The sequence below is a fragment of the Trichosurus vulpecula genome, chromosome 1 (genome assembly GCF_011100635.1).
Source record: "Trichosurus vulpecula isolate mTriVul1 chromosome 1, mTriVul1.pri, whole genome shotgun sequence".
Taxonomy (NCBI): Eukaryota; Metazoa; Chordata; class Mammalia; order Diprotodontia; family Phalangeridae; genus Trichosurus; species Trichosurus vulpecula.
In genome coordinates this window covers 516,710,441-516,736,518 of record NC_050573.1, presented here as the reverse complement: position 1 = coordinate 516,736,518, position 26,078 = coordinate 516,710,441, and positions in this window count along the sequence as shown.

Sequence of the window (26,078 nt, the reverse complement as noted above, 5' to 3'; positions counted from 1 at the left end):
GAGTTCCCCATTTGGCCACCACCCCGAGGGCAGCAGAGTGGTGTAGCTAGAGAACTACAGCTGCGGTTGCTTCAGGCCCCAGGCCCACCTGGTGGGAGGAATTAAATGGCAGATCAGAGAGGGAGTGAAGAGCCTGCTTAAGATCTGAGTCAGGTCCAGGCTGGTGGTTTTTGTGGAAGGAGGAATGCTGGAGTGGCAGAGCTGGCTGTATAGAAATAGCTCTGAAATCAATAGCACATCCCCTCAAGCTTGGAACAAAGTACTCTTTGCTCTACAAGCAGTCATACCCCAACAAAAAGCTCAAGGGTCAAGGAAGTTGGCTGAGAACATGGCCAGGCAGTGAAAACGGACTCAGATTCACACTCAGACTTTGGAATCTTTCTTTGGTGACAAAGAAGACCAAAACATACAGCCAGAAGAAGTCAACAAAGTCAAAGAGCCTACATCAAAAGCCTCCAAGAAAAACATGAACTGGTCTCAGGCCATGGAGGAGCTCAAAAAGCATTTGGAAAAGCAAGTTAGAGAAATAGAGGAAAAATTGGGAAGATAAATGGGAAGGATGCGACAAAACCATGAAAAACAAGTCAATGACTTGCTAAAGGAGACTCAAAAAAATACTGAAAATTATACTGAAGAAAACAGACTGAAAAATAGACTAACTCAAATGGCAAAAGAGCTCCAAAAAGCCAATGAGGAGAAGAATGCCTTGAAAGGCAGAATTAGCCAAATGGAAAAGGAGGTCCAAAAGACCACTGAAGAAAATACCACTTTAAAAATTAGATTGGAGCAAGTGGAAGCTAGTGACTTGATGAGAAATCAAGATATTATAAAACAGAACCAAAGGAATGAAAAAGTCGAAGACAATCAGAAAAACCACTGACCTGGAAAATAGATCCAGGAGAGATAATTTAAAAATTATTGGGCTACCTGAAAGCCATGATCAAAAAAAGAGCCTAGATATCATCTTTCAAGAAATTATCAAGGAGAACTGACCTGATATTCTAGAGACAGGGGGTAAAATAGAAATTGAAAGAATCCACAGATCACCTCCTCAAAAAGATCCCAAAAAGAAAACTCCTAGCAATATTGTCACCAAATTCCAGAGCTCCCAGGTCAAGAAGAAAATACTGCAAGCAGCCAGAAATAAATAATTTGAGTATTGTGGAAAAACAATCAGGATAACACAGGATCTAGCAGCTTCCACATTAAGGGATCGAAGAGTTTGGAATACAATATTCCAGAGGTCAAAGGAGCTAGGATTAAAACCAAACTCAGCAAAACTGAGTATCATACTCCAAGGCAAAATATGGATTTTCAAAAAAATAGAGGATTGTCAAGCTTTCTCAGTGAAAAGACCAGAGCTGAATAGAAAATTTGACTTTCAAACACAAGAATCAAGAGAAGCATGAAAAGGTAAACAAGAAAGAGAAATCATAAGGGACTTACTAAAGTTGAGCTGTTTTGTTTACATTCCTATATGGAAAGATGATGTGTAAGATTCATGAGACCTTAGTATCAGAGTAGCTGAAAGGAAAATGCATATGTGCGTATATATATATATATATATATATATATATATATATATATATATATATACACACACACACACACATATATGTGTGTGTACATATATATACATATGTGTGTGCATGTATGTATATATGTAGTGTGTATATATATATATATATATATATGTATGTATGTACATATAGACAGAGGGCACTGGGTGAGTTGAATATGGAGGGATGATACCTAAAAATATCAAATCAAATTAAGGGATAAGAAAGGAATATATTGGGAGAGGGAGAAAGGGAGAGATACAATAGGGTAAATTATCTCGCATAAAAATGGCAAGAAAAAACAGTTCTGTAGGAAGGGAAGAGGGGGCAGGTGAGGAGGAATGAATAAATCTTGCTCTCATCAGATTTGATCTGAGGAAGGAATACCATACACACTCAATTGGGTATCATACCCCACAGGAAAGAAGGAGGAAAAAGATAAAAAAGGGGGGACAATAGTAGGGAGGGCAGACAGGGAGGAGGTAATAAAAACAAACCGTTTTGAAAAGGGACAGGGTCAAGGGAGAAAATTCAATAAAGGGGGATAGGTTAGGAAGGAGCAAAACATAGTGTTTCACAACATGAGTATTGTGGAAGGGTTTTACATAATGATATGTATGTGGCCTATGTTGAATGGCTTGCCTTCTTAGGGAGGGTGGGAGGGGAGGGAAGAAGGGAGAGAATTTGGAACTCAAAGTTTTAAAAACAGATGTTCAAAAACAAACAAAAAAAATTTTTGCATGCAACCAGGAAATAAGATACACAGGCAATGAGGCATATACATTTATCTTGCCCTACAAGAGAAGAAGGGAAAGGGAGATGGGAGGCGAGTGGGGTGACAGAAGGGAGGGCTGACTGGTGAACGGGGTAACCAGAATATATGCCATCTTGGAGTGGGTGGAAGGGTAGAAACGGGGAAAAAATTTGTAATTCAAACTCTTGTGAAAATCAATGCTGAAAACTAAATATATTAAATAAATTAAATTAAAAAAAAGAATCTTTGGATAAAAAAAGTGTTTAGCTGAGAAGCTTGTCTGAAGCAAGGTTCATAGCTATTCATTGAGAACATTGATTTAGAATTTTGGGCTCTGTGGGCTTTGTTGAAGGAGAAAGTCTTGCTAATCACAGCCTCTCCAGTAGATGTATTGAATTACAGATGACTCTGAAGTTATGGGCGGAACTTTAAGCACAGAAAGATTCTAATTAGAGAATAATCTGACAGAGTAGCCTGTAAGAACTATAGTTATAATATTACCTAAGTTTATTTCTAGATTGAATGCTTTACTAATAAAAATACCAAAGGATTACTTTATAGAACCAGACAAAAAAATAACAAAATTAATCTGAAAGAACACAAAGAATCTCAAGTGAAAAATGAAAAAAAAGTGTGCAAGAAGGGGTCCAGGAGTACTAGATCTCCAAATATAGTATAACAAAAGCCATCATTAAAACAATTTGGCACCAGTTCAAACATAGAAAATTAGTCAGTGACATATAGTAAGTACACAAAATGCAGAAGTGATCAAATTAATACATTTTTAGATATGAGTGATGTGTAAATTTTTTTCCTATTTATATTTATTTGTTATCTGGGAGAGTTTTGTGTGTGTATGTGTGTGTCTTTTCGGGAGAGTTGTGGGGGCAAGTGGAGAATAATGGTGATTCACTTCCTACCCCCCTCAAAAAAATGAAGGGAAGAACCAAGCATTTATTAAGTGCCTACTATATTCCAGGTACTCTGCTAAGTACTTTGCAATTATCTTATTTGATCCTCACAACTCTATGATTAGGAGCTATTTTCAACCCTAATTTACAATTGAGGAAACTGAAACAGATAGCAGTTCAGTGACTGCCTAGGGCTACATAGATATTAAGTGTCTGAGGGCCTGACTTGAACTCAAGTCTCCTTGACTCCAGGCACAGTGACCTATCCATCGTGCCACTAGCTATGTCCTAGACACAAGAAAGAAAAGACTATAAAGGAAACATTTTTAAAAAATACATAGAAGTTAGAAGAAGGAAGTTCATCGAAGGGTCAGAGCAGTATTGGTATTACCATGTTAAAAATTAACATGAAATTTAAACAGCAAGCTATATGTTGTGGGGATTTGTGGTTTCATATGTAATCTTCCTTTGTCTATTCTATATTTCTCAATTTCATAATTTGAAAGTACCCAAAAGAGGCATAATTTTCTTTTCTTTTTTTATTAAAAAGAAGTTCTTTGTTTTTTTGTTTTAATTAATTTTTAGTTTTCAACATTCATTTCCACAAGATTTTGAGTTCCAAATTTTCTCCCCATCTCTCCCCTTCCCCCACCCCAAGATGGCACACATTCTGATTACCCCTTTCCCCAGTCTGCCCTCCCTTCTATCACCCCCTCCTTATCCCTTCCCACCCCCCCCCCTTACTTTCTTGTTGGGCAAGGTAGTTATGCCCCATTGCCTGTATATCTTATTTCCCAGTTGCATGTAAAAACAATTTTTAACATTAGTTTTTAAATCTTTGAGTTCCACATTCTCTCTCTTCCTCCCCCCCACTCCCATTGAGAAGGCAAGCAATTCAATATAGATTGTACATATATAGTTATGCAAAACATTTCCATAATAGTCATGTTGTAAAAGACTAACTATAGTTCCCTCCATCCTATCCCACCTCCCATTTATTCTATTCTCTCCTTTGACTGTGTCCCTTTTCAAAAGTGTTTACTTCTGACTACCCCCTCCCCCAATCTGCCCTCCTTTCTATCACCCCCCCTTATCCCTTTTCCCCTTATTTTCCTGTAGTGTAAGAAAGGTTTCCATACTTAATTGAGTGTGTATGTTATTCCCTCCTTAAGCCAAATCTGATGAGAGTCAGGTTCCATAACTTTTCTTTTTCTGGAGGAAGAGCACTGTAGCACCTCCCTCACCTGCTCAGTAGATGATGGAGGTAGCCAGAACTAATGAAAAAGTGATAGTCGCAATTTCCCTGGATTGTACAGGATAAAAAGAGTTAGAGTTGATGACCAGCTGGAGGAGAAAACCAATGTCCACTGGTGAACAGCAGAAGGCAATATATCATGGAGATAAGCAGACAAGAAATCCTTGGCAGAGGTCTTGTAATCAGTAGAAGATGTCAGTTCTTTTGTTTTGCTTATTTTTGGTTTTGGTACTGATGGAGCCATGGCTTAGCTTTGCCTGCATGTGCCCTCGTTACATGTATTTTCTGTGTGTAGAATCCCTTATTTGTGGATACTTAACACATGACCCTCGTGGACATCTCCTCTGCCCAGTGAATTTTTGTATATTTGTGGGAAAGTGCCATAACATTTGAAAAAGGGAATGCTATATTTTTTACTTTATTTATTTATTTACTTTATTTACCAAAAAATCTTTGTTATGAATTAAGCATGCTGTCTGATTGGTAAAACATAAAACACATCCATGGAACTCAATGAGCTATGATTTGGCGATGCTGCCCTACAAAATACCTAGAATATGGGGTAGCTAACTAGGGAATCAGAGACTCCAAATACTATGCTGATATTATGCCAACTTATTGATAAAATAAGTATGAACACGAAAACTCTTTTCTTTGGTATTCAAAGATTTTAATAAGATCATATCTTCCTAACTTTCTAGCTTAATCACATTCTCCTGATTTCCATATTATGCATTATCCCTTTCCTTTGTACAGATTATGCCCATAGTAAATACTCACTAAACACAGGACCATACATTTAGAACTGAAAGGACCTTGTAAATCTTCTAGTCCAATCTCCTTATTTCATAGATAAGGAAACCTAGGCCCACAGAGACTTGCTAAAGGTCTCGCAGATAGTAAGTAAAGGTAGGTATTCAATTCAGGTCCTCTGAGGTCCTCAGGTCCAGCTGATGGTGCAGTGGGTAGAGACTTGGACTTGGAGTCAGATGAGTTCAAATGTAATCTCAGATATTACTTATAAGACCCTGAGTAACCTTCTCAACTTTTACCTCAGTTTCCTTAAATATAAAATGAAAAGAAGCATAGCACTTACCTCACAGAGTTCTTGTGAAGATCAAATGAGATTTTGTGTGTAAAAGTGCTTAGCACAGTACTGGGAACATAATAAATGCTTGTTTCCTCCCCTTCCCCTTACTCTGACTTCAAAATCAGTATTCTTTCTATTGTATCAGACAGTTTCCCAAACATTTATAAATGGTTGTGAATGAATCAATGGGTAAATGGACTTGTCGATAATTTTGGAATGTTCCTGTACAAAATCCCAGACTGGTTATCATGTAGGTCCAGTCCCTGGTTGCTCTTAGATAGCCTCTGCTGGTTCTAGTTAAACAAAAATCAAAATCATCAATCCACCAGCTTCTTGACAATTTTCACGAACCTTTCAATAATTTTCTGACAGCAAAACAAAAACTACTTTTCATAGTATAGTTGAAACACCACAAGACTTTCAAGGAAAAGACTAAATTTTGAGGAATGAAATTGCCACTTATTTCATGTATGACTCTGGAGCATTTTCTCAGCCTCAGTTTCCTCTTTGGAAAATAAGTAGGCAGAACAAGGTGATTTTTAGGGTCTCTTTCATATATATATATATATATATATATATATATATATATATATATATATATATATATATATATATATATATATATATATATATATATATATATATATAGTCAAGGAATATGAATCAAACAGTTCTCAAAAAAACTGCAAAATATTCACAGCCACATGAGAAGATGCTTTAAATCACTTATATTAAGAGAAATATGCAAATCAAAGCAACACTGAGGTTTTACCTCATCCCCTGAAAATTGGCACAAATGACAAAAATCATAGCAGTCAATGTTGGAGGAGTTGTAGAAAAATAGATAGGCATTTTAAAAATATTTTGAGCATAGGTGCAAATTGGTACAACCATTTTGGGAAGCAATTTAGAATTTTGCAAAGAAAGTATCTAAAGTGTCCATGTCCTTTGAATCAGAGACTTCATTGCTAGACTTATACCCAAAGGAAGCCATACGTAAGAAAGAAGTTTCCATATACTCCAAAATAATATTAGTATCGTTTTTATGGGATAGTTAAGAATTTGAAACAAAATAGATGCTTATCAATCGTGGAATAATTAAACAAATTGTAGTACATGAACGTAATGAAATATTACTGTGCTGTAAGAAATTACTTCATGAATAACGAGAAGCATGGAAAGGTATATATGAACTGATGCAGAATCAAATAAGCAGAACCCAGAAAACAATATACATGATAACTACAACAATATGAATGGAAATATCAATGGCACATCAAAAAATCAAAAGTAAATGAAACAAAATTATAAATATCAAGTGGAACTTAAATGAAGAGATGTGAGAAGACATCCCCAATTTACCCCTTTGTGGCTGCAAAAGGTCTGTAGGTATTATATTTTGTACATTTTTTGATTTTTTAAATGTATTGATCAGTTGTGCTGATTTTCTTTTCTCCTCTCTAAAAAACTACTATCTGTCATATGGGATGGCTCTCAGGGAGGGCGAGGAGAGAGGATACATGGAATGCTATGGTGTCAATAAAATATTTTATCAACAAAACATTTTATTATCAATCTCAATAAATGATATCAATAGATATAAATATCAATAAAATATAAATAAAACATTTTAATATCAATATAAACATTTTAGAGAGGTTCTGATTATTAATATCTTCAATACAGATTACTGAGGAAAAATGTAGATGTAACCTCCCTGAGATGGTTGTCATTAACTAAGAGAGGCAATGATTAACTGGGGCCAGGAATAATTTTAAGGGTTCCAGTGGTATGGGCTTTTTATTTGCTCAGTCAGTCATCAAGTATGTATTAAGTGCCTACTCATATCAAGCCCTGGGCTAAATTTGGGGCATACAAAAAGAGGTAAAATACAATCTCTTTGTCCTCAAGAAGCTCTCAATCTACTTGAAAATACATTAAGGAAACAAATGTACAAATGAACTATATACAGGATAAATAAAGAATGATTTACAGTGGGAACACACTAGAATGGAGATACGTGGGAAAAGGTTTCATATGGAACACAAGATTTTAGTTTGGAACTAAATGGAAGTCAGGGAAGGCAGTAAGTAGAAATGAGAAGAGAGAGCATTCCCAGCATGGGAAACAATCAGAGAAAATACCTGATGCAGAGAGGAATTTGAGGAAGAGCAAGGAGGCTAATGTCACTGCACTGGTGGCTGGGAATAAGGTGTTTGCAAATTGAAAGGGGTTTGATGTGATGGCTAGTTGATGAAGGGCTCTCCAGAATCAGTAGAGGTTAGCTGTTCTCAAGACTATGTCTAGTAAATGGACAGTGAATCTCTTCCAATTTGGGGATTTCCTTCTGCAGAACAAAGAGTGACCTGGACCTATAGCAAAATGGAAGTCAGGTAGTCTAAGAATTAGGAGGCTGAGAGAGGGAAAGTATAGATCATTTATTAAGTACTTGTTAAGTGCCAGACACAGTGCTAATGGCTAGGAATGCATCTAAAAGCAGACAAGACAGCTTATATTTCTAGTGAAAGAAGAGAAAACATAAAAAGGTATAGGAAAGGGCAAAAAAGTATCTTTGGGGTTGGGGGAGGGGTTAACAAGAAGACTTCTGGAAATAGCGTGGTTGCTTGGTTTCCCACATGATAAAGTAAAAGGACCTATCAGAACCATCAGGAGCTAGGAAATATAAGGATATCAATTTGGAATATGAGTCAGGATCTATCATGAATAATGTACAGAATATTGTTCAAGTTGTAGCAAGATCTAAATTCTTTAGAATAATGAAACCCAATGAAAGTGAAGTAAACTCCACAGAACGCTTCTAATTCTTAAAAGACCTCTTCCTGATTAACTTCCTGATAAATGGCCAGTGTCTGAAAATAGAAACTTAGAGGTAGCTGATAAGGTTATTTTATAGCTCTAAAATCAATGTTTGAGGTAGAAGAGGCTGGATAATATTCTCTTTGTCATACTGAAAGTCTATGCTTTCATATCTATTTTCTATTCTTCACAATTACCTTTAAGTTAGGCCCAGCACATCTTTCTCTCATTATCACCCCTTTACTATCTCCATTCCTCACATCAGTGTTTTTTAAATTAATAAAGCTATAGAAATTTAACAGATTGGAGCACACTGTAATCTATAGGAACAATTATCTAACAAGCAAGACCACGGGCCTGGCTAGAGCATTGATGATAGATGCATTACCCAGAATCATTCACAAGAGAAAAAGAATAGTTGTAAAATTTATGTAAACCAAAAGGTATAAGTCAATGGAATAGAATTTTTTTCTCTTATGATTCTCTCATAAATTTCTCTTTTCTTTTTTCTTCTTTTCTTTTCTTTCTTCTCCTTTCCTTTTTCCCCTCTTGAGTGCAGTGGCAGTTGGTTGTTATTCATCCTTTATTTTTGAAGAGGATCAATGACATCATATGATGATATCTTGACTCATGTGAATTGGATTTAAGTGAGACAGAGTTGTACAAAATCATTAGCCTCACTCTCTCTTCTGGGGCCATTAAAGTCCATTGGTAAGACAAAAGTCAAGATGGCCAATAATGGCCCAGGATGCAATGGGTGACCTTGGTATCTTTAATGTCTCACCAAGCTCCAAGTGTTCCATAATGCCTGTATCAGCTACTGTTATGGTATATCAGTAAGGCAAGATTCATGAACTCGAGGACGAACATGAACATGCCTGAATGGTTTGGAATCACAATGCATGAAAAACTCTTGATGTAGAAGGCGAGGAAGTATTACATTTACTTAGACTCCAGAGGATCAAGTCCTAGAACCAATACCCCCAATTCTATACAGTAGCAATTATATTCCAAAACCAGTAAGCTCACCTCAATATAGTAACAAGGAAATTATAACACAGTATTATAGTCGGGAACCAAGTCATCATGCAACCTTCCCCCCTGCTGCGGCCTTCCTATAAACAATCACTCACAAATCCTAACTCTCTGATCAGCACTCTCTTCCGCAGTTCTGCAGATGCTGGGTCTCTCAATGTCTGCTGGCTCAATGTCTTCCTCTCAGCTCTACTGCTCTCAGTTCTGCTCCCCTTCATTTCTCCTCTCCTCTTCAATTCTGGGCTGTCTTTTTATACATTCCTAGCCGGCATCTATTGGCTAGAACTCAGGTCTCTGATTGGCTGAATTCATGATTGTCTACACCTCAGTGCACACATGGCTGGCTCTGGTCTTAGCAACTCCCCTTAGAGTCCTGAGGGCTTCATGCCCACATCAGTTTAGCACCTAGGACTTAGGAGTACTTTAGGCCTACTTACACACAAAGATATAATCAATCTTTCCCACCTAGGCCCACCTGAAGCCTATTGAATGGGTGGGGAAGATTTGCAATCACATTAATACTACACATGCTCATTTGGAACAAATTGTTCTCATCTGCCCATTCCACTGGGGGGTGGGGGGAGTTTTCACATGCTTGGGGTAGATATTCCCCCAACTCACCAATGGGTTGGAGGCCTGCCAGTTACCCTCAACTTGCTTTAGCCCATCTACAGAGACAGTTCTACCTGGGACATGACTGCTGAGCATACTACAGCTCTTTGGTCCCACAGGTGACAGATGGGTGGTAGGTGGACACCAAAGGTGGATGAATAGCCCTGAAAAAAACTTGGCAAGCCCTCACAATAGAGGTGCTAGTCCTCCTTGAACACCCCATATATTCACTATGTGGAATTCCAGAATATAGCTATTTTCTTAATTTTCTAGTGATTGATTTTGACACCAGGATGAGTTTACACTGGGGAAAAAAGAAGTAAAAGATGTTAAATCTGATAGACTTTTATTGCTAACTGTTCTTTGAGTCCAACACAAGAGTAATAATAACTGTATCCAGTCCTAAGATAGGATGAGTGAAACTTTGCTGTTTAAGGTTAAATCTTTTGAGACTGAATTTGCTTTTTGACAATTATTTTCAGGTATGTTTGCATCATTAAGCCAATTTTTCGCTGCTTCAAGAAAAGTGTCAGCAGCTCAGTGGGAATGACAGCTGAGAACTGCTACTGGTATATATCTGTCCCTGGAGAATAGTTGGGGAGGGGGGTACCGTGGGAAGACTAAGGTCATGACCCTGAGACAGGACTTAGAACAGAACCTGGGGAGGAGTGCAGGCCTGCCACCAGGTACAGCCACCATCAAGGCCCCGTTTTGTAAGTCACATGGAGGGATGAATCCATCTAAGTGATCCATTAGCCTCAGATTTTTTTTCCCCAATAAACTCCTATTCATGTGATCACCAGGGTCCTGCCAAATACAAACGAAGAGATGCATGAAGCTCTAAAGGCATAAAAAGTGAGCAAGAAATCTAGAACCACTTATCTCTTCTAGAGAGGAAAAGGGATGAAACTATTTAAAATAATCAAGTAATCAGGATGGGTAATTTTGCTAGAAATGACCTTGAAGCAGATTAAGGTAATTTAGGTGGTGATCAGAGTTTTGACCTAGAGTACCCTAAAGGTACTGAATAGGTTGCTGAAAAGACATGTAAACTTTTACTAGTATTGAAACGTTAAAATACTAGAATTTAGCACCTAGTTAGTGAGAAGAATTAGTGAAATGCCAAACTATCAGATGACTACTCCACTTCTCAGTACTTCCTCAAATAAAATGAGTGGAGGGCTCCTTTAGGCCCCTTGCCCCAGGCATGTGCTGCCTCAGGCACAAATTTATTGTGGGAGTGTAAGAAAGCTAGTTCTTTGGACTCCTTATTTTGGAGTCTGAATCATTACTAGATTGAGTACAGAGGGGTCCTTGGCAATTGCAGTCAAGTTGTATGATAAATTATCAGAGGGCACCTTGATTATTGCACAAGCTACTTGAGCAGCTAATTAGAAGAGTTTGAATCTGTTGACCTTCCTTCAAAATTCATTTATTAAGTCAAAAGTAAATTTCCAGGGAAATCATGGTTTGGATCTTCGTCTCTTTGAGAAGAATATGTTGTAAAGAACAATCTTATAAGTTTCTGTTTCCTTCTTCTTTTCCTCCTTCTTCTTCTCTTCCTCCTCCCTGCCCCCCTCCCATATAAAGGTTTAGGAATAGGCTTCAAAACCTGATTTACACCTGAATATAAGCAAGTGTTAAAAATAGCAGCAGCAATGTGTCTTTAATCAGTATGTTTAGGAACTATTCTAATATCAGTTCATCAGATATTTGGAGCAGCCGTGGATAATCAAAATGCTAATCTCCACAGACCATTTGTAATCTCGTTGTGCTTATAATAAATAAATCTTGGGGGTTAATATGTATTCCTTATGTTTCTGTGATTTGGCTGTAAGAAAAGCGGCTTTAAAGTCTCATGTCAAACTGATGCACACATTGCCTTCTTGTTTGCATTCATTCCTCATAAATCCGACCAAACAGATGTGTACACTTGTTGTCAGCTGTATTTGTCACTGTACAAGCTGTCTCTTGCCAGTTTTCCAGCATGTTGTTAGGCATGATTTATTGTGTGCTGTCAGTCCAGTGGTTTCTTTACAAAGGAGCAAATTTGACTATGGATCCTGAATAAAGAAGTCATCACTGCAATCATCAGAAGTAGGCAGAACTTAACTAGTTCTACCATTGCTTAGAGTTTACTAGATCACTCTCCTGAGTGTCAATTGAATAGACACTAATTTTTTTTTAATTAAAGTATTTCCACCTTAGGGAAAAATTAATCAAACTAAAGACATTCTTTGCTATTAACTAAAATACTGAAATTTTTGTGTTGTGTATTTTTTAAAAGTCCTCTATTACTGCAAGTGAATCTCCTAGAGTTATCAGAATGCAGAACAAGTGCCCCATTACCACACCATAAATCTGTGCATAAGAGATGATACATGGCCCTTGAATAAATCTTTTCTTCAATTTCTCTGTCTTTTCAAAGAACAAAAAATCTAACTCAAGCCAAATGCATCAGCATAATCTAGTCACCTGTAGATCCCCACTGGAGAACTTTCTTTTGGTTAAAGGAGGGCTGAGGATGGATAAAAAAAGACCATAGTAATTGCTAACTAATCCTTAACACCCAGACTGTTTTAAAATCCCAATCAGATTTAGAATGTGACAGATTTTTAAGGGAAAAAAAAGTAAATTCTTAAAAAATCTTTAATCTCTTATTCTTGAGTTCAACCTTTGAACTCTCAAAGACCTTAAACCTAAATCTCTCTGGCTCTCCTTGATTGGCCAACAGTGGGTCCCAGCCCAAGCATCACTTGGCTATTGTTTGGTTTCAGATGGCTCACAGTGAGTGTAAATAGCAATTGTTTCTGTTTTGGCCAGAAACCCTGAGGCTCTTCCCCTCTCAGCTTTATTTATTGATTTGACTAGGTAAAAGAGGCCATTCTTTGCCATATTTTACCTAGCCTAAATCACTGAATAGGCATGGGCATTGCCTCAGACAAACCAATACCTGTGAAAGACCTTAGCGTAAAAACGCCAAGGTCTCCCACTGCATCGGGGGCCATCTCCAGTCATCCTGATCTATAACTTGCCACTGGATCCAGATGGTTCAGAGGAAAGAGTGAGGCTGGTGACTTTGCACAGCCCTGCTTCACTTAAATCCAATTCATTTGCAAGTCAGGACATCTCCTTCCTGATGTCATGGTCCTCTTTAAGAGCTAAGGACAAGCACAAACAAGAGCTCTCAGAACTAATCCTTCCCCATAGGAAAAATGTTCCAAAGTGCTATTGAGTATCTTGTCTTAAAAATAAAAAATGAATCTGCAGGATGTGAGTACTCCTAACATTTCTTGGCCTTTAATGTAATATTTTTCTCTTTTTAAATTATCTATACAAGTAAAAGAATGTTGATAAATATAAGGCAAGGTCAGAGTCTGACTCACTAAGAGTTATCTGAATTCCATTCCATTCAACAATCATTCATTAAATATTTTCTCTGTGTAAAGTATCCTGCTAGGTTCTAGATATCCAGTGACCAAAAAGATAAAACAAAATAAAACATTTGCCATTAAGATGTTTACATTCTGGGAGCAGAAGGGTAGAATCTTCCCCCTTGTTTATAATGTGGATATTTAAAAAATATATATATATATTATCTTTTTGCGGGGAGTGAAGAGGAAGGAAAGATTTTGACCAGTTGCTGGCTTTTCCCCTTCCTCTTTTGAAGAATCTCTCTTAACACTAGCAACACTAATTTTATTGAAAAGAAAAGATGGGAATCAGCTCTCAGGAACCCAAAGTATGAGATACTGACAATAACATTAATACATTCCACTTTGTTCTCTGAGCAAACAAATAAGTTGTCCCCTAGACCCAGACTGAGAAACTTACCTCTAATCAATTCTGATCCACTTCAACAGTCATGCCTTCTATTAAGTGAGGGCCAAAAAAGCAAGGTCATTAAGATATACATATGCCATTGGGTTAATAAAATATGCAAAGCACCCCAGTAAGCTTCAGAAAGTTCCTCTTCCTGCCAGAGAGATATAAATTCAATGCATCATATCCATATTTTGAGTTCAGGGAAGGAGACAATATAAGTACATGGAAGCTTCATTTTTATTTTATGAGCATGTCAAAGGTGATGGCACAGAGGCACTTTAGAAACTGGCAAAGACTTGCCAACCAAATTACTTAATCTTTTATGATAACCAGTTATTTTTTTCCCTGAGCTTCCTACTGACTTTCACACAGACTCCAGAACAAAATCTACCACTGACTTCCTGAATTTTCCACATATTTTCCACTAATATGATTTTGTAAGCTTCAACTATAACCCTAGATCAAAAAGAGAAACCAGAAGGACTTGATGAGTATACACGATCCTGCATTGTTTATTTGAATCTTAACCAAGGTATTTATTTCCCAAACTTCTGGAGGGGACAAATGATTAAAGAACATGAGGATTCAAACATCAGCATCTTCACCAGAAGAAAGGAGGGTGGAAGCACATGGTCTCTTCTATTCTTTCCTCTGTTTAAAGTTGAGCCCTGCTTATACCTCAGTCCTCTGCAAGTACTTTATTCATCATACAAGGCAAGAAACAGAATGGTGAGTTGGATTGCACTCTCTTCTCCTTTCTGAAAAACTCCACGCCAACCCTGAGATGACCTTCTAGCCTATCCTCTATCTTATTTTTTTTTCTTTTCCCAAAGAGGAGAAATGAAGGAGAAGACCTCCATATGGGAGAGTAGCATCTGGGAGAAAGAAGTGAACCTGATCATCAAAGTACTACAGAAGGAAGAATATGGGCAAATACAGCTTGAGAAATCTTTCTAAAGGGAACGCTGGAGTAAAGTTTCCCTGCTTTGGAAACATGGCTCCAAAAAGGAAAAAAAAAGTCTGGAAATGAGAGACTGTTTTGAAGGATATGGCTTCTATTCGAAGTCTAACTCACTGCCATATGGGTCACTGTAATGCACTTTGCCATCTACTGGTGCTGAAAGATGAAAGCACTGTGGTCAATTCTAAAACCAAGTCAGAGATTTCACAAATCCAATAATTTTGGGTCTTTGTATGGAAATATCATTGAAGGCATGATTTGCTGTTGTACTGTCCAAATTCCAAAGGCTGAATTTTGACTACACTTTGGGAAGAAAAAAATTTGTTAGAATGGAAAGAATAGGAAGCCAAACAAATCTGCTACATTATTAATAGAGAAGGGGCGGGGAGAGGCGGGGAGAGAAAGAAAAAAAGCCTTTCCACTCTCCTAAAATGTGTTTTTGTCTCTAATATAAAACTTCATAGAGTATAGACAAGACTTCAATTCTTTCTAAGGCTATCTAAGGCCCCCTCTAAATCTGTCTTCATACTGTGGAACCAAATTCTTTAAGGGAATGAAAGAAAATCAAGTGATAAGGGAAGAGTAATAGAGGTTTTTGAAGTGAGAAGAGATGTGGGTATTTTCAAGATTCCTCATATTCCCTGACAACCTATCAAATCTTTCTTAAAGGATTCTTGGATTTTAGTTTCTGAGTTTGGTGAGGATTTGAAAGTAGGGATACAAATGTGGGAAGAAATAGAAAAGTAACCCTCCAGAATTCTGATACTTTCCAACACACACACACACACACACACACACACACACACACATACATACACACACAAAATCACTTTCTGATCAACTTGAGATTGAGGGGAAAAGATGTGAGTGGATGATGATTTTATTCAAGACCACCACCTCCATGGTATTTATAACCCAAATGGACACATGCCAAGAGCTGAAGACAACAAAAATTCCTTGTAGAAATTAGTGGGAAAATTTCCTTCAGCTAGTGTTTAGTGAAACTCATTTAAATTTCATTTCATTCTCTTGGTTATATTTAATTCAACTTTCTCAAAATAGGAACAAGGATGTTATACTTTGTGATATTGGTTTACTAAATGCCATCTTTTTAAATTAGGGGGAGGAGTGATCAATGGGTCATTTTCATTTGCGTAACATTCACAAAACTCATTTAAATTGTTTAATGTCAAGGACTTCACTAGTTTACAATAATTAATAATAATAATAAAAACATTCTTTCACATGGTACATTGCCTGACAGATTAAACTGAGTAAATTTGAATTATGAGAACAAAATCACATCCTGCCTCCTTTTGCCAAAGGTACAAACAATATGCTCAAAATTAAGTCCTCCAGACTCATGGATATAGCCATCTGTAGGTGAGAAATTGTCTACAATCACTCTGGAGATGACATCTGGAGATACTGTATTGCTATTTGGAGAGAAATGACTTTGGAGCAAATATCTTTTCTACTCTAGCTTCCCACTTTAATTCTTGAAGCCTTCAGACTAGACTGAGTTTCATAGAGTTTCTGTTATTTCCTAATTAGGCCCTAGGGAAATTAATATGAATGAGTGATCCACCTAGATAGTTCCATTTACCTGGTAACCTTTCAGCAGATGTGGTGCTGCAGTTGCAGTAAACAGATGTTTCTAGGTGTCCATAATACAGCCTCAATGGCACTAGGACTTCCCAGACTCAAGTATCTTTAGGGAAGTAGGTAAAGGGCCAAGGCACTACTGTTCAGAGGTTCTCTAATGTCATCGTTGTCATGCCTGAGGAGGCCCAGCCTTATGTAATGCCTCAGCTCCATATTTATGCTGCAAGCAATGCACAAAGGAACATTCCTCCATTAGCACAGATTGTGCCCCACCATGCTGTAGCAATAATTTGGCTAGCAGTTGCTGCAGGGGTGTAAGACCCAATAAGACCAGCAACAGAAGCTGCTAACACAGATTCTTTGATCTGCTTTACTAAGGAAAGTAACTTTAAGGGTTAACAATCTCACTTTAATCACACATACAAATATCATTCACTTAATTCAGGAGGAAAAGCCAGCAACCTGAACTTCAGAGCAAATACAAATAAATTACAAACATAAATTATAAACAGACTAAATACAAACTAACATCTGAGTTAGCAAAGCCATGGGCAAGTTACAATGGCTTGCCCAGAGTCATACGCCACTCTTCCAGTGACTGAGAGCCCCAAAAGTCAACTGCCAATGTTGGATCTTATATACCCACATCAGGGCCCTGGGTCACTTGATTACCTCAGTGCAGAGAAGCACTCAAATAAAGAACAGTGAAAAATCCCCTTTAGGGTGTGGGAAAGTTAATCCCTAGGACCACCATATACAGCACTCCTGATTGTCTTAGTGCTGAGATCCATTCCAAAGCAAAAGACCCCACTGTACCTGCCCCATTCGAACAAAGAACAGTGAAAAGTCCCATTTTGCTTGCCATCACATTTGAAAGGCAAGAATCATTAAAGGCACTTAAGAACAGCAAAAAGCACCACCCTGATTACCATTATACACCCCATCCCCCCTCCCATTCTAACATTCTCCTCTTGTATAATAGTTATTCATTGTCTCCCTTGGATTATTTTCCTCCATTGTGTTAGAAATCTGCCTCTATGCTGATGGATTATGTATTTGTGGGATAGTGTACCCACATTTTTATAAGAGAAATGTTCTATTGCTATTTTACTTATAATGTTATTTCATTAAAATTTAACTAAATGCATTTTCTTTGGATTAAAAACAAAGAAATCTGACTCTATAGCTGGTAAAAATATTTTGTTAATGCCAAGGCTGTGTATTTGATATCTCTTAGTCTCAAGAAACATAGCTAAATTGTGCAGTGGATAGAGCACTAAGCCTGGAGTCAGGAAGACCAGATTACAAATTGAGACTTAGAGAATTGCAAACTGTGAGACTCTGGGCAAATCATTTAACTTCTGTTTCCTTCAGTTTCCTCAACTGTAAAATGCTTATAATAACACCTGCCTCTCAAGGGTTGTCACAAGGATCCACAATGAGAATATTTTGAAAGTGCTTAGCACATAGTAGGTACTACATATATGCTTGTTTACCCAGTGGAAGAATGGTTCTAGACAGAGCACCTGAGTTCAAATCTCAATTCGAGTACTTACTATACATTCTTTGGTCAATTGCTTCACTTGCCTAGGGCTTAGTTTACTCATCTGAAATATAAAGGCATTGAATTAGATAGTTTCTGAGCTTTCTTCTGAAGAGGTTTGGGGCTGAAGGGTGCCCAACACCCCAAAGTACCCACATGCCGGGTCCTGCCTAAAGAATTCGACTCAAGCCCTCTCAGCCAAGGGAAAAGACAAAATTTATTAAGGGTTTGCTATAATAGGTTGTCTTAAGAAATCCCACCCTTTGTGATGCCTGTTTTCACAAGTGAGCCAGATCAATCTGAGCTGAGCTAGATTGAATTTGAGCTCCCTCATGGAGGCAAGATGAGACTTATATACACAAAGATTGTAGGAGGGATCTAGGGTGGCCTTGAGTAGTCTGGGATGACTAGAGGAGGGGTTTAGAGTGAACTGGGGTGACTGAGGTGAGGTCAGACTGCAGGGTGGGAAATACCTGAAGGCTACCTGGAGATGACAGAGAGTAAGAGAGCTAGGATATAGATATTTTGATCACTATCAAGGGTGCGAAACAGCCAGAAGGCAATCCAGAGGTAACCAAACAATGGAAGGCTAGGTTAGGGTATTTGGGCATGAAAAGCTAGATCAAGTGGGAAGACTCAGGGCTCAAGGGTTTCCCACAGACTTACTCCAGGTTCAAGGGGGTTCCCAGAGACTGTACCCTCATTATTCCCGCCTCAAACAAATAGGACCCAAATTCTTTTGGGGGCCCAAGGGGGTTCCCACAGTCTAAACCCCATTACTTCCACTTGTCATTCTTTGATTCTAAAATAGCTTGACCATTAAGTTCTCTCTCTCTCTCTCTCTCTCTCTCTCTCCCAGTATGCATATATGTGTGGAACATTTTATACCATTTTATATCATTTTTGTAATTTCAATAAGACTCAGAGCCTGAACTGATTAACCAGAAGAAAAGTCTGATCCTAACAGTCTCTTTGTTCTCTGAGTAAATGCAGAATATCTTTTCTCTGTCAGCAAGGACAGATCCAGCTGACCTAAGAACATTCTTTGCCCTTTTAACCATTAAGGGATGAGACCCTAATCCCGAGAAGACTACCTCACTTAATATTCTATGGGTATACACTTTAACTGACCTTTGTCAACACTCTTGTCTTTACAAAACTATTCCATTAAGGAATATCCTCTTCTTGTATCATGGTTAAACATACATGGGGATCATAAAAGTGAGGTAACACAGACTTCTGAGCCCGCTAAAAATAATGTATATAAGTTTTGAAAAAGAAAAATAATTAGTGCCCCCTACCATGGTAGCTGGAGAAGCTTGGCATGAAGTCCCTCAAAGTGAGGGTTTTTTTTTTTCTTAAAAATACTGAAGTATATAATGAGGACTTAATTATTACTGACAACTAGCAATTTTCTGGGGCCCCTAGGTGGCAAAGTAGATAGCATAGTGGGTATGGAGTCAAGACTCATGTTCCTGAGTTCAAATCTAGCCTCAGACATTTACTAGCTGTGTATAATGGACAAGTCAATTAACCTTGAATGCCTCAATTTCTTCATCTGTAAAATGAGTTGGAGGAGGACATGGCAAACCATTTTGGTATCCTGCCAATAAAACCCCAAAAATGGGGTCATGAAGATTTGGACACAACTGAAAGAGCAATTTTCCAGGGCTCTGCTACTATTTGCATTCACTCAGTTAATGTCGGCTTCCTGAATATTTATTCGAATAGGAACAGAAGCAGATAAGTGTCTTCCACAACACAGCTTCCAGGGGAAGCAGAGTGTGAATCGAAGAATCTGTAAGTTAGAAGAGCACCTCAAATATTGTGTAGCCCAACCAACCTTCCCCTGAACAGGAATTCCCTCTGCAACATTCTCATTAAGGAATTACAGCTCTTGTTCAAAGCTCTCCACGTTGGCAGGACCACTGTCATAGTAATGCTAATAACAAATTTGCATAGGGCTTTCAGGTTTGTGAAGTGTTTTCCTCACAACCATCTTGTGAGACAGATCTATTCCATGTGTGGACAGTTTTACTGTAATTATTATGATGCTTCTCTGATTTGAACTAAAATCTTCTGTGAAACTCCACTGTGGATACAAATAAAATAAGTCTAATCTCTCTTAGAGGATCAAAGATCTAGAAACAGACAGAGGAAATTTCAGAGATTATCTAGTCCACCCTCTTCATTTTTACAAATAAAGAAACTGAGACTCAAAGAGTTGAGTGGCCTGCAATGTGGGATGACTGACTTGATAGACTTGGCTCTTCTCAGCAATGCAAGGACCTAAAACAATTCCGAAGGTGTTATGATAGAAAATGCTAGCCACATCCAGAGAAAGAACTATGGAATCTGAATGCAGAGTGAAGCAGACTATTTTCTTTTTTCTTTTTGTTTTGTTTTGTTTTTCTTTCTCATGGTTTCTTCCATTCACTAGAATTCTTCTATATAACACTAATGTGAAAATATGTTTAATAGGAATGCATATGTAGAGCCCATATCAACTTGCAGTCCATCTTGAAGAGGGAAGGGGGAGGGAGAGAGAGAAAATTTAAAACTTACGGAAGTGAATGTTGAAAACTAAAAATAAATGAATTAACTAATTAAACAAAAGTTAAGTAGCCTGCCAGAGGTCACAGAAGTGGTAAGTACCAGAGCTTGATTTGAACCCAGGTCCTAGAGCTTATGCTCTTCTCATAGTGCCACACCCTCTCTAGACATCTGGATAGGTGAAGACAGTTGCCACTGTCTATTTACATTTTTAATTTTCTTTAGGTTAAATGTCTTTAGTTCCTTTAACTGATCTAAATACAGCACAGACTCAAATCCTTTCATAATCCTGGATCATTTTCTCAATACTTTCTAGTTTGTTAATGGCCTGCAGATCTCAGGATTGACCATTGGTACTTCCAACTCTTTTTTGGATACTGATACTATATTAATGCATCCTAAGATCACCTTAACGGTTTTGGCTAAAGGTCACTCTATTGACTCATACTGAGTTAGCAGTGCTCTAAGACCCCCAGATTTCATATTTTCTCATTTGAATAGAAGATCCCCAGCAGGATGACAAAGATAGCATATTCCCAGGGATTAAAGGAGCTATTTAGGGTAAGTATGGGTGAATGAAAGAAAGCAAAACAAAACAAAAAAAAAAACATATTTAGTGCTTATCACATTCCTGGAATTGTGCTAAGCACTAGATTTGAAGGGGTTTGCAAATCACACAAAGATTTGCTTGGTACTAAGCTTAATATAAATTTCCCTAGAAATTTTCACTTAAGTTAGACATGGTTCTTGTGAAGTGCTAATTGAATGAATATTCCTTCAAGATATGAACTTTGACATGTTTCTCCTTCATAGTCTTACCCCACCAGAAAGCACCAATGTCTGATGTCTCTCTACCACCAAATAAGCAGGAGCTAGTTGAACACACATTGATATCCATCGTTATTTGTATAATTCATTGACCTTTGGAAATTCATCTCAGTGGCTACATCTGGCTTCACCAAGTTCCTACACTGGATTAGCTATTCCACTGCTGTGCTGCTTGAGAAGCCTAAAGCGGCATATAAAGCTATTCATTTAACTAACAACCAATGCATTGCCTTTCTCCAACTGTTCTCTGCAAGGGTAGAGGGCACGTACTGAGTGTGCTGTTATGGTGAATGAAAAACTCTAGCTTACATGAAAGGAGCAGATGTAAACCCTTTTTCAGGTCAGGTAAAAGAGATTCAGTCAACTGGTTGGGATAGAAATAATTACTTGGGAAAAATATCAAGGTAAAATTTCAAAACAATAAGTCATATCACAATAAAAGTTAATGTATAATCTCTAGTCTGTTTAGCCACCCCCTCTCTCATAAGAAAAATAATGAATCAATACAACAATGACCAAGAAGCATTTTTTTTATTATTGTTGAGTGTTTCTCATGCCAAGTACCAGGCTAGAACTATGGGGACTACAAAGAAACACACTCTTGTCCTTAAGTAGCTTACAGTACACATGAGAGAGTTAGACATGTGAAAAAGAAAATAAAGCAAATTGGTAAATATTAAATAATAGATAGAAAAATTATTTCTTTCAAAGATAGGAAACAGATCTGTTACTGCTTCTAAGCCACATTCTGGGCGTCTGGAGACAGCAATACTTGTCTGTTTTTTGACTTAACATTTTGCTCTACATTCATTGCTCGAGAGTTGCATGTCTCCATATTAGAGGAACTAGAATCCCCAGTGCTTTAATTCCACCTCCATTTTAGACTCCTGAGGGACAACTCTATTTTAGGTCCCAGTCTAAGAGATCTATTATTTTACTTATGTGAATCTTACCTTCCTTCTCAAGTAAAGACAGACAAGTAGAGAACATGGAAGTTCTCTCCTCACTTTGATCATCTTGGACAACAGAGCAGAGATTTATTTTCCCATTTTCTTTCTACAAAATTAACATTTGGATTTCACAATTGGCACTACAGCTCATTCTTTTCTCCTTCCATCTTGGCAAGTAAGCAGTTCTCTGTGTATTACTTAGCTTCTCTTGTCCAGGATGGAGCAAGAGAGTAAATTATAGCTTTTTGCCATCTTTGTGGCCAATGATAGAAAGTTGGTTGCTCTTCTGGTGAGCAGAGATATAACTAAAAACCTTTTTTTCTCACCTTTCTAGTATTGAAAAATCAGCGTGGCCTCATCAAAGTAATTCCAACCTCAGCTACCTAGACACACATGTGTATGTATGTATGTATGTGTGTGTGTATGTATATATGTATGTATACATATATTCGTATCAATAGCAATAATACATTTGTGAATGTCATATTTGATACATTATATATGTTATATTTATATATATATGATATACATACTAGTTTTATATATAAATATGTATAATAAATATTTATTTTAAGATCGGGGTTAAAAATACTAATTAAATATTTATAAATTTATTTATTATTTATAACATCTATAAGTAAAGTTCATGATTTAAAATGCAAATTATGTAATCTTTAATTATACCTATAATTTATAACCATAACATTTAACTCTAATTTTAAGAAATGTTATATATATAATGCTATCTATGCATATATGTATGTACATATAAAACATAAATCACACAATTTATAATATATAATATGTCATCACATAAGCATATATTATAGGCATCAAGGTAGTAACACATATGTGTGTATATACCAATATGTATATATGTATTATATATGTTACAGGTCAGCTATCTCAACATGAGGCCATATAGATACTCTCCTTTCATAAATAATTGTATATTTCATATTTTAAGGATACTATATCATAAATATATATATGTATACATATATATATATATGTAAACATACATCTATCTATCTATCGATCTATGTATCTGTCTTTAAAACAGGTGCATGTGTTTATACTCAGCAAAGACAGTCCATATCTTTGGTATTCCCTATCAAGTGTCCCTCTTTCTGTCTGGGCCAAAATATTTAACTTTACGTGAGAACCTTTCTTGTATTCCCTTCCCACTTCCCTTGTTGATGTGGGTAAGTAGGTATGACAGGCCATGAGCTCAATAATAGTCAAGGAGAAAGAGCTTGTAAAGGAGTATAGAGACTTCTGGGGAAAAGAAGCCAAGGGGCTTCTGAAGGAATGTGGAAGCAGTGGCAGCAGTGAATAGGCAGCTACAGCAGGAGGAGGCTGCGACTGAAAGAGGAGCTGCTAAAAGTGCCTAAGGCACCTTACTGTTCATTCCTATCATGAATAAATACTATATATTTTTATGTTTATGGTTAGCCTGTTGCTTGCAGGATTGAAATTGAATATCCCTAAGGGAGAGCTAAAATGAACAAAATGGTAAGCTCTGGTGGAGGGCAAAAGTCAGAGAGAATATTAACTCATTAAGAAACACTTTAATTTGGACACAAATTCATGTAATCCCAAGAGCTTTGGTTATGAGTAATAAGTTGCAATTGTTTGTGTATTTAATGAGGATCAATCTGTTTGACTATTTATTGGTCAGTGACTAAGAACATCTCAATAATGTAGGATTTCAGAAGATTTAGGTTACAGCATTCTGCAGAACAGAGTGAAGGTATGTGTACACCCTCCCTAGTTCTTTCTCTCCTTCTGAAGGGTGTCCCAAGGGTGCCCAATGAACAATCCAAGAGCTCATTCTTTCTCTCATGGGGCAGAAAATGAAATATGCCATCTTCCTATCAGAAAAAGGAAAGAGTCATATCATTCATTTTAAAAAGCACCCCTCAGAAGAACTTAACAGTACTATAATATAAAATACAGGTAATAAGATGGGCTTTTTAAATATTATTGGAAACCTTGTGTTTTTAAAAGGTCATATTCATCTCTCTTAAACAATATTTCCCTTCACTGAAGTCTTCCTCTGATGCCTCCTTGGGCATAGGAATGACTTTAAGTTCTTGACAGTTCTAACAATGGAGAGAGAGAGAGAGAGAGAGACAGAGAGAGAGACAGAGAGAAACAGAGAAAGACAGAGAGAGAGACAGAGAGAGAGAGACACAGAGAGACACAGAGAGACAGAGAGAGACAGAGACAGAGAGGGAGAGAGAGACAGAGAGACAGAGAGAGACACAGAGAGACACAGAGAGAAAGACAGAGACAGAGACAGAGAGACACAGAGACAGAGACAGACACAGAGACACACGGAGACAGAAGAGAAACAGAGACACGGAGAGAAAGAGAAAGACAAAGACAGAGAGAAAGTGAGCAATGAAACAAAGCAATCACTGAATTGAATATATCTAAGAGTATATTCAATATTCCACAGCCAGAGTGCCGCACTCCTCATCTTCAACAAAGTGAAGGAAGTACATTTTCTTAACTCTTCTCCATGGAAAACCAAGCTAGGCCATTAAAAGCATGTAGCATTCCGTCTCATTTTATCATTATTCCTGTTTACATTGCTATATTTATGTATATATGTTTCCTGATTCTGTTTGCTTTGCTCAGCAGTAGTTCTCACAAATCTTCCCATGCTTTTCTATATTTGTAGTCTTCTCTTAGAGGAAAGCACCATAACATTAGTTCAAGAATATTCTATTCTACTTATATGACTACAACTTCTTTAGCCCTTTTTTCTAGTTGAGGGCATTTTGTTGCTAATTCTTTCTTACTGGAAATGTAACCTGAAGACCTATGAGCCTTGCCATCTACTCTTTAACTGATTTCTTAAGACTTCCAGGCTTTTCTATCTGGCCTGGAATAAAATGTTTTGTTTTGTTTGTGCCTGGTCTTCCCCAATTACAGGGTAAGCACTTAGCAGCAAATGTTTAACTTTATTTATTTGTGTCTGTAGCATTTAGCACAATGTTTGGCACATAGTAAGAACTTAAAAGCTTTTTCATTCAATCATTAACGCAATTACATCATTGAGAGTATAATTATTTCCATTTTACAGATGAGGAAATTATGATTCAAGTTGATTAAATGACTGACCAAAGGTCACACAATTAGGAGTGTTGAAGCTTGGATTCAAAACCATTTCTCTCCTTCCAAGTCACATCTAGCTGCTTTCCCCACTTCACACGTTGATCCTATTAGTGGACAAGGTTTAAAATGTGTTATCTTACCCCAAAGCATTGCCATTTAAACATGTGATACCTCACTCCAAAAGGATTCCAACTTGAACAGAAGTATTTTAGACATTAGAGACAAGCTGGGGCAATGGGCATGGGGTGGGGAGAAGCAGAGGGGTCTTCATGATACTTGTCAAATCCACCATGTAAGGATCATCAGCCTTGGCTGAGGTCAGGCCTGTTCTTACTGCTGGTTTGCAGGATTAAGTACTTTAGAAATACTCTAGCCCCAATACGAAAGGAAGGGAACAGCAATTTACCATAAAAATATTGCTTATCTAAACACTGGCCCACCCACTTCCACAGTGAAAACAATATTTAAGGAAAAACAAAACCAAACCAAAAATGTAACTGTCAGCAGCTAACATTGCTATTGAAAAAAAAAAAACACCTGCTTCTTTTTCATTCGCTTTTTATCTTTTTTGGATTCTAGCTCCTCCGCAGCTTACGTTTGTATAACTATATGAAGCAACTCCATTTCATTTGTTTGAAGGGTCCTGTCAGATCT